Source organism: Calypte anna, chromosome 1 (genome assembly GCF_003957555.1).
Source record: "Calypte anna isolate BGI_N300 chromosome 1, bCalAnn1_v1.p, whole genome shotgun sequence".
Taxonomy (NCBI): domain Eukaryota; kingdom Metazoa; phylum Chordata; class Aves; order Apodiformes; family Trochilidae; genus Calypte; species Calypte anna.
The window spans coordinates 41,508,591-41,524,954 of NC_044244.1; the positions used below are offsets into that span (position 1 = coordinate 41,508,591).

Here is a 16,364-nt window from a genome sequence, read left to right on the forward strand (position 1 = left end):
CCGCCTCGGTCTCCAGTGGAGCTGCCAGACGAGCCCGCCAAGTGCTGCGCTGTCAGCCCCAGCCAGGCGCGGCCGCAGCTGACAGACGGCAGCCGGCGGAGCGGTGGGATGAATGCAGCACCGTCCCTGCCGCATTGTGCTGTTAGAGGGCACTGCGTTACACGGCGGCTCTGCCGGCGGAGCGGGAGGGAAATTAAAGCTTTCACCACTTTCGGGCGTTAAAAAGTCCCCGTCGCTTTTCGGGATTTATCGCCTCGTTCAAATTCCCCTGGGGGAAACGAAATCCTCTGCTCGTTCACGGTCCTCCCGCATTGGAGACGCGACACAGACGCAATTATTTTCATTCGCGTCGCGCCCTGCCACGTTCCGCAGCATTACTGTCAGCGGCTTCCCAACACGTACATACCTACCTACCTACCGCGCACAGCGCTGCCGTCCCGGCCAGCCGGGCGGGCAAGGTGCCCGAGAGGCACCGGGTGGCAGCCGCTGGCCCCCCTGGGTACAGAGCCGTACCCCGCCGCGGCCACAGCCCCCTCAGGAGGTGCCCCCCGATCGATCGGTGCCGGGCCGGGCGCTTGGCCACAGCCAACGGCTTCCCCACAGCCGTTGGGGATCTCCCCCCGCCCGCGCGAGAGAGGGTAGGCGGGCACGCGCCCCCGGCGGCTACCTTTGCCCCCACCGCCCCTTCCAGCACTCGAGTAGGAAGCGGCGTTAATTGGCAGCCTCTGAGAGCCAATAGGCGGTGGCGGAGCGGGAACTTGCTCCTCGCCCTCGTCCAATCGAGAGGCGTCGTGGCTTCGGCCAATCGGAGGGGCGGGGGAGGCGGGCGGAGGCAGGCGGGCGCGGGGGGCGGCAGCAGCTGCAGGAGTTGGTGCGGCGGGGAGCGGAGAGCGGCGCTGGGGTTTCTCTCGCGTTCCTCCGTGCTCTGTCGTCGTCTCACCAGCCCCTTCCGTCCTTTGCCTCAGGCGGGCACAGGAGACGAGCAGTTCCCGGCCCTTCAGGTGAGGGAGGCGTCGTCGTCGTCTTGGGCCCCAGCTTCAGGGAGAGGCTTGAGGCGGAGGCCGGGGTCTGTAGACCCCTGTCGGAGCCTTTGCGGTGGAGCGCGGAATGGCGGGCGGCGGGATTCTACCGGCAGCCGCGGGAAGGATGGCTGTTTGAACTGTCTCGCCGGAGCCGCCAGCGGCTGGTGCCCCCTGTTGGGGCGGTTGATGTGCCCTTAAGGCCCCGTTTGGTGTCGGTGGGGTCTCGGTCCCCCTGCGGTGGGGCGGGAGGGTGTGTGTGTGGGTGGGAGCGCCGAGGCGCGGGGGCGGCGCGGAGGGGCGGCGGGCGCGAGGGGAGCGCGCGCCTTGGGGCGGGAGGAATTGGGGGGGTGGGAGATGGGGTCAGAGTGAGGGGTGGGAGGGTGGGTTAAGAGGGGATGCAGGCCCGGCGGCTCCGCCGAGGTGTTGGGGCTTCCTCGGCGGCGGGGAAGGTGAAGCTCTCCTTGCCCGGCGCCTGGCGGGGAAGGGCAGGGCTGGGGCTTGCGGGGGATGACGACAGAGGCTGCGGGGAAGCTCGGTTCCTGTAGGAGGGAAAAGCTTGCTTGCCCGGAGAAGTTTAGTGACCCACTCGGTGATGGTGACGGCTTTGGTTTTGGAGAGGGGTGGAAAAAATAGGCGAGGAGGGAGATCTAAAATTGAGACGTTGGGTTTTTTTCCCTCCCGGCTTTGAAATCTTGGCATTCTGGATGGTGGCAGGTAATGATGCTGATTGTTGGGAGGAGGTGTTTCTCTGGGGGAGAGTGAGATCTTAAACAGCTTACAGTCTTCTCAGGATGGTTAATGGCACAGGTCGGGCTTCCTGGTCTTCCCTTTGCCTTCTGCTCTATTGACTTTCCCTGTTTTGGCTAGTGGAAAGAATATCCTCATCTCCCAAAGTGAAACGGCAGTGTGAGAGACAGAAGTCTGCTTATGTTCATCGAAGCTACTTGGTTAAAGAAAGACTGTGTATCTATGCTGTCTGTCTGGCTTGCTGTATCCATCTTTCCCCGCTGCTTGGCTGTCTCTGGTTGGAGTGACTCAGAAGCTGATAGACGCAGCCGTCTGAGGCTTCATCCTTTTGCCCTAGCACTAAGGGAAGCCAGAAAGGTTTGAGTGACATAGTCTGTCCTTAGTAAATTGATTCTTTTAAAAATGAAATATCTGAAAACTAAACAGTTTTATAGTTTTACATATTTAGTTTTCTTGGTAGCCATAGAAACCATAGATTACTCAGGGTAATTTAAAACAAATACACTATTGCTCATATTTTCTGTACCTGGTTTGAGTAAGCTGGATCATTTGTATGTGACCCAAGACTGCGGTAAAAAATGAGCCTTTGTAAGAGTGCTAGATGCTTTGCTTTTCTCTTTTGCACTCCATGACCTCACAACAGACTGCTTGAAAGTTTGCCATTAGACTGTTTTCTCTTGCTACAGGGAGGATTTTTTTCCCCTTTTGCTAATGTAGATGTAATTCCAGAGTCTGTTCAGCCCTTCTCTAAAGGCAGAGCCTTTCTAGTACCTTGAAAAGGTAAGAACACTTAACAGTGCGTTACTCTAATAGTTGTAGTGAAGACTGCATTATGTAAGCAGCTGAGGTTTTATTCTGGTTTTAGTGCAACAAAAAGATCATTCTCATTTGTCTCTGACACCAATGTAAAAACACTGTTGTTACTTTCTGGGGCAGACAGGGGAAGACTTGTATTTCTGCTTAAAGGTGAGAGGTGACTAGAGGAGTATGCCAGCTTTATTTCAGATGGGCAAAACTTCTTAATTGTGTTTTTAACTACTTAGGTTATTAGCACCAAGGGCTAATGTGCTTGCTGTTTCATACCTCTACCTGTCTGAAATTATGTTTTGTCATATTTGCAATTTGCCTTCAGACACTGCTGAGTTGTATTCTGCCAATTATGACAGAATCGGATTATACAATAGAGGTAATAGCACATGGGGCATGTATAACTAGCAGAATGAGGCATTATTTTAGAGATCTCTTATCATAAGATAAGCAGGAGAGGAGTGCAGGTGCTACCTTGTCCTCTGTAGTGTTAACCTTGGCATGGCTGTTCAGTGTTCAAGTGCTCCAGACTCCAGTCAGTGCAGTTTACAGTTCCAGAGTCAGTTCCTTTGGCTCAAGGTCTGTGTTGTACAGTGCCATAGTGAAATAAACATTAAAAACTGCCAGGTGGGGTTAAACTGCGTACCACACATCAAGCAAATAGTGTCAGTGTTAGAGGAGGATACACAGGACAGTTGTAGTTAGCGGTGAAATAGATTATTAATGGTTAATAGGCAAACCTGGTTTGCAGGTTTTTCCCTGAATATTTTCTCTGTCATTTTGAAGAGATTGTGCTGCAGTGGGACACAGTGTTTCATATTGACCTGACAGATGGCACAGTTGCTGGGCTTGATGTTAGTTGTATGCATCTTTGTGAATGGCTTTAAGTGTTCTTCAACTTTCTTTTATTCTTCCTTAGGTTTGTGAGAGTTTCTAAATTCCGCAAGTAATCTCTAACAAAACCGTGATTCTATTTTGCAGTTATATTTATTAACATTTTTCTTTTTATTCATTTAGTATTTGAAATACCATTGTAGTAACATGACTTTCTGACTGTGCGGTGTTACTCTGGGCAACATTTTGGTCTAAGACCTAGTAGTACTTCCAGAAATACCCAAATGATATATTTTTCTAATGGGTAGATGTCTGCTTTCTTTTGTTGCACTTGAATGTTGTTCTGAAAAATCAGTATGGTGTACCTATTATTTTACCTAGTGACATGTTTGGGTGTTTTAGTGCTAGACATGAGAAGTTTTGTTCTCATGGTCTGTTTATACAGCATATAGGTACCTTTTTCTTCTGTACTGCTGAGTGAGCTACTCAAAGATGTCTTTATGTCAATTCTGTACTTCCCTGATTGTGGTTTAAATGAGCCTAAAAGTTACTGTAACTTGAATTTGTAGCCTGTAAATGCAGGACAAGAGACTTCTGTACTTTTTACAGGAAGGGGGAAGGATAAAATGCTTACTGGTACTGTGAGTCAAGAATTACCTGTGGGAGTAGTGTAAATTAACAAGATAACTTCTGTCATTTTTCTCAGTGTGGGAGTAGCAGGTGCATGGAAAAAGTTGCATTTTTCATGTACGATCAGCTAGGAGAACAGCAGATGCAGATTGAAGTTTTTGTTGTTTTTTTACTGTTAGATTTTTTTTAAACGTGTAAATTAAGACACTGGAGTAATGTGTTGTTTCTTGGAATCTGTTTTTTAAAATAAATTTTAAGATTTAATTGCTCATCGCTTGAGACCTGGAATAAAGTCTCTAATGCTTGAAATGAAGACTAATCTATGAGGTGAACAATTTTTGTGTAACATAGCATTTAATTCAAGTTCTGTCCTAATCCATTAAACTTCAAGAAGTGACGTTGTTCCTTTTAGCTCAACCTAATCACTAATTTTTGGCTTGGCTTAATGCAACCCTGATTAATTGTTCTCAGGACATGAAAAGGAAGAAAGCAGGAAATAACAGTGAAGTAACTGTACTGAGATAAAGTGAGTTAAGTATTCTCAGTCTGGGATTGAACAGAATGGTGTATTTAATATAAACGTTACCTGGATAGTTGACTTGCTTTTCTAGGGAAGAATAACTGATTTTACAAAGCCTGTTGTATCATGGGGTTGGTTCCCAGTGTACAGTCATAATTGAATTTGTCACGAGACATGAATGTCATTCCTTTATGTGCTGTCCTGCAATATACATTGCCTGGGGCAAGGTGACATTCAGTATTTCTCCAATGGTCTAGGACTTGTCTTGATGCGTGCTCTGGAGTGTGGATTCTGCTTGAGTTACTGAACTGGTGTGCATTGGTCGAGTCCTGTGAATCTTGGTGGACAGGATGTGTCAATATTTGAGAAGGCACCCAGCCCTAATTACTGAATAAGGATAAAGCTAGCATGGATGTTTTAACACTGCACAGTATCAACCTCTGAAGCAACAAGAAAATGTCTAAAGTTTTAAGCGATGTGGTTTGGTTCAACTCTTTAGAATTTGCAAATATTTAAAAACTGTTCTGGCTTACACAAGAAGTTGTAAATATTTTAACAGTGCTGGAAACCTCTATCTTTCAGGGTTTGTTTTGGGGTCATTGCATGTTATTAACCCTTTTTATTTCTGTGAATCCTTTTGTTAACGTGTTTTGACTCTGCTTTAAGTTAAGAATTCTGAGGCATCTACAGACCAAAAATTTTAAGCAAGCTTCTTTGCCTTTTGCCATTGCTAAATCCAAAAAGGCTGGGTGTTATGTAATCTTTTGACCTAAACTTATAGATGCAACATAATATATGTTATAACATAGCATAACTCTCTGAGGATGAGTGCCATGAAAGTTTTAAGTGACACTGAACTGAGGGGAGTTTGTGTTTTAAATACTTTCTCATGCCTGCTGTGAGTTACGTATCACAGAACTGTGATGTACTTGTAAGCTCTTAGGTTTTGATTTTTAAGTAGTGCATTTGTTAATATTAAAATTCCATGACTGGTGTTTCTGTTATCTTTATTACGAAGTGTCTTTTTGCAGAAGTGTGTTATTTGTTATTATTTGTTATATTGTCTTTTTACATGAGTAGCAGAAATCAGACTCATCTGATAAGTATGAGAATAAGTTAATCTCCCCTGTGTATCAGGCTGGTGTGCCATCTCACACCTGGCATCTCAAATTCAACTTTCTGAGCATAGCCAAGTTCTGGGTTCCAAAACTAACTTGCACAGAACTTCTTAGTTAGCATAGTAACAGTAGGGGAATTTGGAAAGAAGAGTTTTATTTGTTCTCAATAGCATATGCACAGCTATGCTTCACTATTCTGTTAAGCCTATGGCTTTTTTTTTTTTTTTTTTTTTTTTTTAATTTCTGACCTAATAGGTCAAATAAAGGGTGCGGGGTGAATCTGCTCAATGTGTCCTTCTAAAAAGGGGCAAAGATTTCAATAAGTGATCTGTCATGAGTCATAGGACAAATAGGACATCTTTTTAGTTCGACTTCTGCCTCTGATGCTCTGCCTTAATAGAGGCTGTCTTGGCAACTTGACAGATACCTGGACTGCTGACTGGAACAATGCTGCTTTCTTGTCAGGAGAAATGATAAATCTTTAACAAACAGGTCTGGGGATGTTAAAGCAACTCTTTGTATTTAGTGGAACCACATTATACAATGTCAACTTGAAGACATGGTTATTTCCACAGTCCTTGGGTAACATTTTTTAAAGCATTTTTTCCCAAAGCCTTCAGGATCTCTCTATCTCTTAATAGTTACAGATAAAAGCTTCATAAGTCTGTTTTTTGTTTAGTTGCTTAGGTTATTTCAGGTAAGCAATCTAAGTAATCTAATATTTGGTCAACACACAATTATGTTTAACTTGTAGGAGCCATTGAGTACCTTGGTTAAACTCTAGGGTGAACTTAACTGAATAGATTTATTCCAAAGCTCTTGCTGAGTTATGGTGATGGTTCCATTCCAGAATGTGAGCACTCGGTTTTACGTGTGAGAAGTTAAACTGAGTAAGTGGTTCCTTTCAACAACTTTTCTTTGATTGTTGTGTGTTAGGAGAGAATTTCATGTAAGGAATGCTGTCAGGGTTGTGTCATTCAAGTACAGTGAGAAATTGTGAGTGGTTAGCTGATACGCTTTTGGGCAGTAAAATGTCTTAGAAACTATTATGCCCACGGCAACAGAGGAGAGAAAATGTAATGAAAGGCTTGTGGGTCAAGATAAGGACAGGGAGAGATCATTCACAGTTACCATCACAGGCAAACCAGACTCGACTCGGGTAAATTAATTTATTGCCAATCAAATCAGAGTAGGGTAATGATAAATAAAACAATCTTAAAACAGCTGCCCCCCCATCCCTCCCACCTTCCCAGGCTCGACTTCACTCCTGATTTTTCTCAACTTCCTCCCCCTGAGTGGCAGAGGCATAGGATAATGGGGACTGTGGTTAGTTAATCACACATGGTCTCTGCTGCTCCTTCCTCCTTATGCTTTCCACTGCCTTAGTGTGGGTTCCTTCCCATGGGAGACAGTCCTTCATGGTAGAACTCCACAACCCTGCCAGCAAACCTGCTCCAGTGCAGGCTACAGCCTTATTCAGGAATCAACCAGCTTTGGCTTGGGGTCCTCCACGGGCTACAAGTGGATATCTGTGCTCCACCATTAATCTCCATGGACTGCAGGGGGACAGCCTGCCTTGCCATGGTCTTCACCATGGATTGCAAGGGAATCTCTGCTTCAGCACCTAGAAGACCTCATCTGCCTCCTTCTACACTAACCTTGGGGTCTACAGAGTTGTTCCTCTTACATGTTCTTGCTCCTCTCCTCCAGCTGCTGCACATTTTTTCCCCTTTCTTAAGTACGTTATTCTTGAGATGCTTCCACCATCTCCCATCACCTTTGCCAGCAGTGGGTCCATCATAGAGCTTTTTGGCGTTGACCCAAACTAACCCAGAGAAAGCATTTGGCATCTTCTAACAGAAGCCACCTCTGAAGCTCCCCTTGCTATGCAGACCAGATACATGGCCTAACAATGAGTTCCATGGCAGTTGTACTATACCAGAAGTTAGGCATTTTGGTTTAATGCATGTGATAATTTGACTCAGTTGTGTGTCTTTGTAATGTACAACAAGATGTACCATGTTGTCTACAGAATAGGTTAATTTATTTGCAAATTCACTATTAACTTTCTATTCTGTTTCTTTCTTACCTTCTTGCAATTTTAGATATATCCTCAACAGCATGTTTTGGAGATGACTAACAAAGAACCACTTTTTACTCTGTGAATCATACATGGACATTATATAGACATCTAAAGAGTCTAAAGAAACATTCTTTCATATAAACAGATTTTGGTTGCTTCTGCTCTTACTGTTAAAGTAACTTGATTATTGAGTTGCTAATAGTTTGCTGTACAAATGCAGCAGAATGATTAATAGGCTTTAATCCAGGAATGAACCATTTGTAATGATCTGTTTTTACCAGAAAAAGACAAGCCATAAGATTTCTGTGGATGAATCCTGTTGAAATTCAGTATAGCCACAGAGAAAACTTCCCATTTAGGAAGAACAAATGTAGACTCCATCGCAAGCCTGTTAGTTGCCCAGTTGGCTAATTAGTCCTGCTGTCTGAAACATGGTGCTCTCTCTGATGTGTAGTCAGATAATATTTCCTTCTGACTGCCTACCCCACAGCACATTGTTTATATCCTGCAGTTCATTGAGTACATTCAACTGGGCAGTCCTCTCCATTTCAGAATTCTTCCAACTTGATGCTTAGAATATTGGGCCATCTTTATGAGATAGATAAATTAAATTTTGTCTCAGTACAGCCCAATGTGAATTCCAAATTAGCATCTTTAGCTTATGCTCATTTTGCCAAGTGATCCAAATAGGTTTATCAGCACTGGATTTCGTGTTATTTACTCTTTCCACAGGCTTTTTCTGAAATCATCTGTAGAGTAGATCTGTCATGATTTCTAACCTTTTGAGGTCACTGATAATAATGGTAAATAACTTAGTGGTAGCTTGGTGGGTACATTGCACTTCAGAATACTTCTCTACTCTGTGTTTTGTGAGATTAAAATAAATGTAATATCAGACTGAGCTTGTATCATTTTATATTTTAATACCTTTTTACCTTGTGATAGCAAATTGATTCTGTGTTGAAGCTTAGTTTTTCAAAGTAGTTGTTGTCACTCAGGATGGTGACCTCATAAAAAGAGAATGCTGTTAAGAAGTTGGCTGTATTGATTTTTCTTTTTACCTATGTAATAATAATTACCAACTTTCAGTCAACTGGACTCTTACTTGTTCTGCTTTAATTGCCTTGTCTGTAGTAAACTAACCATGTCCCTTTTAAAATTATTATGTGACGTCAGTTTTTCTGTAGCCTTCTGAAATATTGCCATTATTCAGAAGGTAATAAAAATTTGTGACTTAGAGCTTCCCAAATGATATTTTGGGATTTCAACAGAAGATAATTTGAGTATGCTTGTTAGGTCTCCTAAGCCCTTTTTATTTTTAATTTTAGGGCTAATAATCTCATCGCTCAAAGACAGCTATTTGTCAGCATTGATAGATCTTCTGCCACTGTTACTACATTAAAATGTTGGTAACTTATGAGTGATAGCATTGTTGCTCAGGTTGCCACAATAAGGACAAGAAAGGAGCTTTAAATGTTTTTGAGGTCTACCACTGAAACTATTTCTGTGTTCTTTCTGCTTTCTTTCATCGTTCCTAGATTTTGTTAAATTTGTTACCATTAATTTCCCCTCTTCTCTCTTCACACATAGCTATTTCTGTAGCTACGGCGTGTTTTTCTTCCAATATGGCTTTGGTGACAGCCACTAAAAAAAATGTGTGATTCCCTGTGATTCTTTAATGATAAGATAATATTATTTCATCAGATTGCAAATCTGAGTCTTCTCAGCTAAAGCTGGTCTGAGTCAACTCAGGCCTGGTACTCAGCTACTCTTAGTTCTGCTGTCTGTCCTCTTTTGAGGAACAGTATACATGGAGTTCCTTTGTGTAGAGTGCAGCTTGCCCTTTGAGTCTGGACATTGTCACCTACAGTATATGAAATTCCATGCCAGTTTTAGAAATGGGAGAGTGAAACATGGAACATAATGTGAGTTGGACCAAAGGGCCCCACAGTAATACAGCATTTTCCTTGGCAGCTCTCTGCAGAAGTTGCTGACTGCTGTGTACTTCAGTGGTCTCTGGTAGTACCACTGAGTGCCCATGTGGGCATGAACTATTGGAAGACATTCCAGAATGTCTGTGGAGTGTTGGGGTATTTTGCAGTTGTTAATAATTCAAATCAGTATTATTGCAGAAGGGTTACTACTCTCTGCCTATGTTATAAACTACTAAGTTTTCAGTCGTGTGACCTGAATAGTGAGGTTTCAGTGACATGAGCTTGATTTATGTTCCCAGATGCAAAAATCTAATCTCTAACTTGTGTGCATGCCACTTACACATAAACAATAAAAACAGGGGGTTTTGCTGGTCATTTAAGGTCTCAATTTTTAATTAGTATCTTTCATGTTGTATGTGTACTTGCTTATTCCTGTTGTTAGCATAACATCATATAACTTGCTAAACTGGCTCAGAAGCTTGTTACTACTTCTACTCACAGTTGATAAGTAACTTTGAAACCAATGACAGTCTTTGTTGCTACTAAAATGGGAAATCAGGTTCTCTTCCTCATCACTGACTATTTATTCTTGCTCTGTGCTCTGTGTTAGCTCTATTTATGTGGCTGTTGTGGAGGAGGCTTCCCAGTACAGCCATAAAATTATTATTTTTGGCAAAGTAACTGTCAGCTGGATAAATCTTTCAGCTTCCCAAGTAGAATCAGTGGCATAGGGATGGGTCAGGAGGAGTGACTTGGGGTTTGGGAGCAGAACAGATTCATACTTTCATAAAGTGATCAGGTTAGGTATTGAGATGAGCAGTACAGTGAATAACTTTTTCTAAAAGTTGAGCTGTGAAGTTGGATGTAAACAAGTCTTTGTATAAGTGCTTTTCTAAACCCATGTATGCCAAAGATGGTCAAGATAATAATGGAAAATGTTGTGTGTATAAATGCAAGTGAAGCTGTGCTACAAGAGCTGCTGAAATGTAACTGAGACAGATCTAAAACTTATTGTGTAGAAACTGTACCCTTAAACTATTTCTAAAGGTTTCTAATGTTTCTAATGCAAAACTTTTATTTAAAAAGTGAGTTCTAAATAATTGTTTGAAACTCCTAACAGAAGATTTAAATTAATCTGTTAACACTTTCATGTTAAACCAGGTTTTGAAGAATTGTTTTTGAATTACAACTCAGTATTTAATTTCCAAAATTGAGTCAATCTTCTGGAAAGAATCAAGTAGATTTTTAGAGTGTTAGTCTTTTTTTTTCTTTTTTTCTTTTTTGTATACACAAGAAACATAACAGTATTTTTATTTCCTACATTGGAAAAACTGATTCCTTGCCTTATTGTAACTTGTGCTTTTGATTTGGATTTTTTTTTTCTCCCACAAAAATAATTGTACAGAATTAGCTGGATCTTCCTGTTATTTTTGTTCTATAGTACTGCTCAGTCTGCTTTGCAGGGCAACCAGGCTGGTGAAAGGACTCGAGCACAGACCCTGTGAGGAGAGGCTGAGGGAGCTGGGGGCGTTCAGCCTGGAGAAGAGGCGGCTCAGGGGAGACCTCATCACTCTCTACAACTCCCTGAAAGGAGGGTGTAGCCAGGTGGGGGTTGGGCTCTTTTGCCAGATGACTTTCAACAAGACAAGAGGACATGGACTTAAATTGTGCCAGGGGAAGTTTAGGTTAGATATTAGAAAGAATTTCTTTACGGAGATGGTGATCAAGCATTGGAATGGGCTGCCCAGGGAAGTAGTGGATTCTCCGTCCCTGGAGATATTTAAAAAGAGACTGGATGTGGCACTCAGTGCCATGGTCTGGTAACCGCAACGATGGTTCAAGGGTTGGACTCGATGATCTCTGAGGCTCCTTCCAACCCAGCCAATTCTATGATTCTTTCTTCACTATCCTCAGCAAAGCACTCATCCACATGATGTGCTTTTTGAAGCAGGTTCACAGATCAGCTAGCACAGAACATCTTTCCAAGAAAGCAGACTGAGCAGTATTGCAGAAGACTGTGCTTTTCTTGGTTTAACTATACACTGTATACAGAAAAATGAATGTTCATTTATTGGTTACCATGAATGTCTTGTCTGTTTACTCAGATAGGACCAAAATCTGTTATTTATGTTTCAAACACAATTTTGAAAAGAATAAAGGACGATCTGTGTAGTTTCAAGGATTTGTAGGTGAACCTTTAAGTTGGTTTGAATTTGTTTAAGAAGTCTTTTGTCCAGAGCAGCACAGGAGCAGCTGCTTCTGCTTTGGCTTGTGGTATCTCTGTACTAGAGAACAGTATGTGGGATGAGTCTGTATCTAATTACCATATTTTTATCACTTGGTTTAGATCAGGCTATTACGTAGTTTCTGGTAGAATGTAAATCCTGTGAGTTGTGTGGATATTGTGAGTAAAATCTGTGCAGTGCAATTTTTATCATGGTCAAGTCAGTAGTAGTTCAGTAATTGATACATTAATATAGATATAACAAATATACATTAAATCTGAATTTATTTTGGGGTTATGCAAGACAACCTATTTGCTTTAGACTTTGATCAGTCTAAACATATGAAGTAGTCTACTTTTCTGTGACTTCCTCTAAGGATCCGGTTAGCTCTTTATTTTTTTTTTCCACAAGCCTTGTAGATAAACTGAAACTGCAGTTGGATATCTGATATTTCTGCCCTTTTTCTCCTTCTCCTCTTTCTTGCAAAACAGGCTGGATAGGAAGCATCTTTGCTTTTACAAGTAGTGCAGAAACACTTTTCTGTAATTAAGGACAAACTGTGCTAAATTTGGCATGTAGTGCCTACCAGTTTCTTCCTGAACAAAATTCCTAATTTTACAATAAAAATTTAGCAGGGTTTTTGCAGTTTCCAAGGTATCATACTGTATAGCAAGAAAATATGTGAAGAGTTGAACAGGCTTTGATGTTTTCAAGTTTATCTAAAGGTATTTTGCACACATTTTATGTATTTTGTGCATTTGCAGTGTTTATTTCACACTTCATACATATATATAAAAGGGTGAATTTCTAAATTAATGCTGTACTAGTATCATATCTTTTAGGATTATTTGTCTCATTTGTGAATGTTTCTAGTAGTTTAACCGAAGTTTATAAAGTTTATATGAGATTATTAATATTTAGGGATGTGTAAAACATCTTAATTTGGCTAGAATATTCATTGAAATGCAGCTTACTAGGTATGGAAAATACCACTAAAAGCTGTTATACAAATTGACTCTTCAAAGCTGGAGATTTTATAAATCTGCTTTGTTCAAAATGTGTTTTGAATTTGTCACAGAAAACCATATCACATGAGTCTTTTGAACTAAATTGGAGTTACTTTTTCAAGCTACACAGTTATGCTGGCCCATGAGAATTACCAGAATGTGCAAAGAATGGCATATTGCACCTAGGTATTTACATCAGAGTCAGTGTGAATGTTTTATTTTGAGTAGTGTGAAACAGCTCAATCTGGCTGATATCTGCCCTAAAAGAGGAAGGAATGCAAGTCACATCTTCTGTGTATTTCACCATCATCCATTTTCAAGTACTTAACTGCTTTAGGTAGCTATAAATACTAAAAAAGATGATGGAGATCTAACATAAGCTTATGAAGACATTTTAAAATCTTGCTTCCCAGCTGGATAACTAACTTTATGAATGTTTTTTCTCTTCTAAGAAAAAATCACCTTCATCTTGGGTGAAAGACAAGTATGATTAGAGATTTGGTATGCATATGTTAAATGCTTAAAATGAAAATGGAACAACTGAAAGCTGTCCTACTGAAACCTAAGTATTGAAGCAAGTGAGAACTTTGCCTGCTTGAGAATCCACCTGCAATTTGTACATTAATTTCTTATGATTTTGTCTAGAATTTAAAACTTTAGAATTACTGGTTATCTGTGTTAAGGTAAATTAATTCTGATAGTAACTTGCATCCAGATCCTGAAATGTTTGAATAGATTCTTGGAAGTGCTAATATTGGAATACTGTAACTAGAAGACTATACAAGATGAGTTTAGAGATTTTTAGAATTTGAATAAACCTCTAGTGCCCTTTGCTTACAGGCAGAAGTGACTATTGACTTTTACATTACTTTAAAAACTGTGGTGTTGCATTTTGCTTTATGTCTATCAATTGGAACCATGTGGAGTTAATAAAACTAATTTTAATTTTGCTGGGACTTAGTCAAAACCATGACTCATCACTAAACCCATTCAAATGACCTTAGCTGCATTATTTTTAGATTGAAAAGGCTATCTTTAGAAACTTATTTATCCCTACAGTATTCATCACATATAGTTCAGATATTCTCACACAAGCAACCAGGGAGGACTTAAAAAAACCCTTAGGACTCTTCTGGTATCACACAATACTTCTTGTGTTGCAGTTCTGTATTGTTCAGTTAGGAGCCCCCATTGTTGTTTAGAGCCTTGGAGTGAAGACCAGCAGAAGATTTCTGTGCTTCTACTGTAGCTTCTTTTACAAAAAGCTCTTAGAGGTGAACTGCAGGTGGATGCTACTGTCTAACAAAGTGTTAGCTTGATTTAGCCTGGTTTGGTGTCAGAATACTTCAATTTGTGTAAAAATAAATGTTTATGTATTTATGCTTAAACAATTATTGCCTTCCATTGCAAAGAGTTTTAGTTGCCAGTGGTAGAAATACAAAATGGAAATACTTTGGGTTTATAGCTTTATCCTTTCTTTTTAATGTAGCTGGGCATTGATCATTACTGAATTTTTTCACATTCTTGTGATTTGTATTGAGAATTGTAGTGCTGGATTGCCTGTGTTCTCAGAGCAGCATTAAGCACAAAATCATATAATTGAATATTTAATAATGGTGTGAGGGTAATCTGAGATAACAGTGCAAGTGCTGGGGGGAGGGAGTGTAATAGAGAATAAACCTCATACCAGTGAATGTTACAATAAAAGCATACTCATGATAAGAAACTGATAATTACACCAGGACATGGCAGGCCCGGGACAAAGACTGTTTTGTTGGGTACGTGTGTACCACATGAATGTTCTTTCAAGCTATTAGTTACTTGTATATTTGCAATTTACATTATGCAAAATGGACTATAATGGTGTTGTGGTTTGGACAGTTGTTCTATCACCCAGCCACACCCCAGGAGAGGAATTGAGAAAAGGAAAGGAGACTCATGGGTTGAAATGAAAACAGATTTAGTAGATTAATAAGTTATGTTAGCCCCACTACTAATACAGGATACAAAGCTCTCCTCATCTCCAGATAGCAGCAGTGAGCTGTGGCTTCCAGCAGTGCAGGCTGAGTGCCCACACTGCCAGCATGGCAGCTCCTGCAAGAACAGGATGGTCACAGCAAGTGGAGGAGGAGGCCTCAGATGCAGGACAACCAACAAGACAGATGGGTCCCTCTTGGGAAGGCAGCCATGGTAGAAGAAAAAACGTCCTCCAAAACTTCCTGATAGAAAGTGAGGATGATGTTTATGGTATGGAGTACTTGGGTTGGCCAGCTTCTGTCAGCTGCTCCAGCTTCACCCCTCCCAGCCTGCTGCACCTGTATGGTTCAAAACTACCCTTGACCTTGGTCACTACAGAAACCAGCATACCAGAGCTGGGTATAAATGAAAACAACACATCTTATCTCTTCTGTGCTTACAGAATTGGACTCTGCAGCCTTATGAATACCACAGTTTCTCTGAGCAGAAAAATTATCTTAGAACTCTGTCCCAGCAAATGGAAAGCCCATATCATTACGTGAATTACACCTAGCTTGAAATCTGTGTTGTAACAGAAGAATGTTCTTACCATGAACTTCTCCAGGTTTTAGAATTCATAGTTAAAGTAATTAATGGCTTTGGCTGTAAGACTAAACTGCTTAACTTTCTACTTTAGCAGCAGGAAAAAAAAAAAAGATAATGGACTAAAATTTTGTGTGTGCAGGAGGAGCAAATGAAATGTCACTGGCAGTGAGAATGGTGCTCTTGTGATTGTCATCTAGTTCTTGTTTGGAAGTGGAGTGACTGAAAATGTCTTGTGAGTTGTTAGATACTGATTGTAGTGTCCCCATCACTGGAGGTTTTCAAGATGTGACTGAACAGGGTGCTACATAAATCTCATCTAGGCTCCCTTTCCTGCAAGATTGGTCCAGATGATCTTTCAAGGTCTCTTGCACCATGGGCTATTCTATAATTCTGTGATCATTATGAATTGACAGATACTCAGCTGAAGTATTTCTTAAGGGATCTGATTACTGGAGCAAAGTGCAGCTATTGAATAGTCTTTGAAGACCTAATTGACACACTGAGTAGTTCAGTCTCATTGACTACAAGAACTAGATCTTACTTTCAGGATCCCTGTGAGCCTTGCTATAATCCTCATCTTTTGCCAGTCTAATAAATTACTGCATTGACTTCCTGCGAAATCTAGCATTAGAAATGTGAGTAGGTCGTACCTTTATTTTCTGGGAAGCTGAAAGGAAAGGGATTTCTTTCCTGTTGAAAATGAAGCTTGGTAAACTATTTTCTACCACTGTTAACTAGCTTATTGTTTGGCTGACACAAACAGAGCAAAATGTTTCTGAAGTGTTACCAGTCTGTGAAGGTATTAGCAGCATTTTGGGTTGTAATTAGGGCTACAGGCTTTTTAGGGTAATGTTGCAAATGTAAACAGGGTAATA

At 41.0% G+C, this 16,364-nt stretch overlaps 1 protein-coding gene across 3 annotated transcripts in view; it reads left to right on the plus strand.

Moving 5' to 3' along the window:
• The first annotated feature begins 846 nt into the window (after window positions 1-846).
• The window catches only part of PACSIN2 (protein kinase C and casein kinase substrate in neurons 2), a 58,159-nt gene continuing 42,641 nt past the window's right edge, over window positions 847-16,364 (plus strand). For all 3 annotated transcript variants that reach the window (XM_030453517.1, XM_030453526.1, XM_030453531.1), the window contains exon 1: window positions 847-1,001. The gene's annotated coding sequence lies outside the window, so the exon portion shown is untranslated. The remainder of the gene's footprint in view (window positions 1,002-16,364) is intronic.